Source organism: Schistocerca piceifrons, chromosome 7 (assembly GCF_021461385.2).
Source record: "Schistocerca piceifrons isolate TAMUIC-IGC-003096 chromosome 7, iqSchPice1.1, whole genome shotgun sequence".
Lineage (NCBI taxonomy): Eukaryota > Metazoa > Arthropoda > Insecta > Orthoptera > Acrididae > Schistocerca > Schistocerca piceifrons.
This window is the reverse complement of record NC_060144.1, coordinates 417,179,627-417,182,041: the sequence shown is the minus strand read 5'-3', so window position 1 is coordinate 417,182,041 and position 2,415 is coordinate 417,179,627. Positions and strand designations below refer to the sequence as shown.

Here is a 2,415-nt window from a genome sequence, read left to right as displayed (position 1 = left end):
TCACAGGAGATCGTTATCGAAAGCAATTGATGCCGAGCGCTGAAAGACAAACGGCCACTATAGAGTGATAGACATGGGTAGGTGATTTTGCACAAAGACAATGCTCAAACCCATGTGGCAAAATCCGTCAAAACATAGAATGAAATTTTCATTCTACAGCGGAGTGTGCGCTGATATGAAACTTCCTGGCAGATTAAAACTGTGTGCCGGACCGAGACTCGAACTCGGGACCTTTGCCTTTCGCGGGCAAGCGCTCTACCAACTGAGCTACCCAAGCATGACTCTCACCCCGTCCTCACAGCTTTAGTTCTGCAAGGTTCGCCGGAGAGCTTCTGTGAAGTTTGGAAGGTAGGAGACGAGGTACTGGCGGAATTAAAGCTGCGAGGATAGGGCGTGAGTCGTGCTTGGGTAGATCAGTTGGCAGAGCGCTTGCCCGCGAAAGGCAAAGGTCCCGAGTTTGAGTCTCGGTCCGGCACACAGTTTTAATCTGCCAGGAAGTTTCCGTCAAAATATATTTGGTAAAATAAAATTTGGTTGACAGGAGATCGGCAACTGAGCACCGTGGAATCAGATAATAAACCGCTTCAGTTGTAAATGTTGAAATAAGCACCACTACTCCACCCGCCACATTGCTCCTTCTGACTACCACCTTTTTCGATCAGTTTCACACGGTCTGGCTGACCAGCCCTTCCGGTCATATGAACAAGTGCAAAACTGAATCGATTCTTGGACCTCCTCAAAACACCCTGAGTTCTTCTACCGCACGATTCTAAAGCTGTCCGAAATATGGGAGAAAGTAGTGGCCAGCGATGACCAACACTTTGAATCTTAAGATTTTTGTAAGTTTTTCACAATAAAGCTTCAAATTTCGAAAAAAATTGGTGGAAACAAAATTGTAGATCTAATCTTACCCTCTGTGAAGCACTATTTTCCTGTGCCCTGAATGCATGGTTATGTTTGATGTCAGAGTTGATTCTCGCGAGTGCCGGAAACATTATCTGCAAATACCGTGTCGCCAGCTTGAGGAAGTAAGCCGAAAGAGAAGGCCACTTTGTCGACATGACATGTTGTTTGGTCACGGCTGTGCAATTAATTTGGCTAAGGTGCGTGCTTCTTCTCTAGTCAGTTGCAACCCCCCCCCCCCCCCCCGGTCGCCTCCACATCTTAGCACATGTTAGAGCTGGTCCATGAGCCACTGACTGGCACACTTTTCTTCCTGACGAGTCTCGGTAAGGCAACTCCTCTCTATAGGCATTCTGTAACTATATAAGGAAAGGTACAGGAATGTTTTGTAAGTGAGTTACCATTTTGCTTACCGATTTCATTTTCAGTTTCTGGATCTTAGTGGGTCACTTAGTAGTCGATTTGTATGTAATTTCTCACATGCGCAAATAATTGTAACTTCTTTGTAAAGCACTTTTGTGTAGACTGAACTACTGTCACATTTGGTGATATTACAGGGAAACCATGTCTTTGCTTAACGTTTTGTAAACTAAATGCTCTATCACTGCATCAAGTAAATTCAAAGAGTGTATTTATGCTGTATGCAGTATTGAATTTCATAATTTTTCATGATCTATGGAACTTGGAAACTGTGTCTTTTTCCGATCTCATGCTTACCTGAACAGCACTAGGAATCATGTCTTGCGTTCTTAGAATAATAATAATTCGTTTTGTCTTTTACAACTGTCCAGTAAACTTGTACATGTTTTAATCATTTTTGTAATTTTCGAGTTAACATTATTAACAGAATTAAGTATTTTCAACCAGAATAAAAAATTCAAAAATATCGTGAAAATTGGAGACAACACCTCATGAGAATGCCAAGTCACAGAGTTCCTCAGAAACTACTGAACTATAAGCCGAAAAGGAAAAGACATATTGGAAGGCCTCGAAAGAGATGTTTGTGAGTTCGGAACAGGCAACATCCTAATCCTTGAAAGGAAGAAGAGGAGGATGCTGATGACATAATTTTTTGCATCCTGACACCTGCCCGTGGTTTAGGTTGCAGCTCTCTGCTTAGTACGTATTAGTGTTCATAGCTCTTGTCTGTAGAGAATAATATTCTTTGCTGCCTTTATTTATCAAATGAAGGAACGAGTGAGTGTTTCTCTTTATATGTCTATCCAGTATGTTACCATACGTTGGTATGAACAGTAAAGCATATCAGAGAGGATGCAACTTTTCTGTTTGATATATATTTACTTTCATTTATCATGAACGGGGTCCCTGTTCATCAAGAACAGCTTATATTTGTTAATAAAACTTTGTGGAAATTTTAAGAAACATGTGTCTTCTGACTCGTGAATCTCGACCAAATCCCTATTCAAAATTAAATGTTGACTTAATGCGTTATCCGTTACTCAAAGTCAAAATGTTATACGCACATTCTGTTGTTTGATTGAAACGGTCATA

General features: G+C 41.2%; 1 non-coding gene across 1 annotated transcript; it reads right to left on the bottom strand.

Moving 5' to 3' along the window:
- Nucleotides 1–203: 203 nt before the first annotated feature.
- On the bottom strand, nucleotides 204–278 carry Trnas-cga. The gene has a single exon. It is a non-coding gene; the product is annotated as a tRNA-Ser (tRNA).
- Between the last annotated feature and the right edge of the window lie 2,137 nt (nucleotides 279–2,415).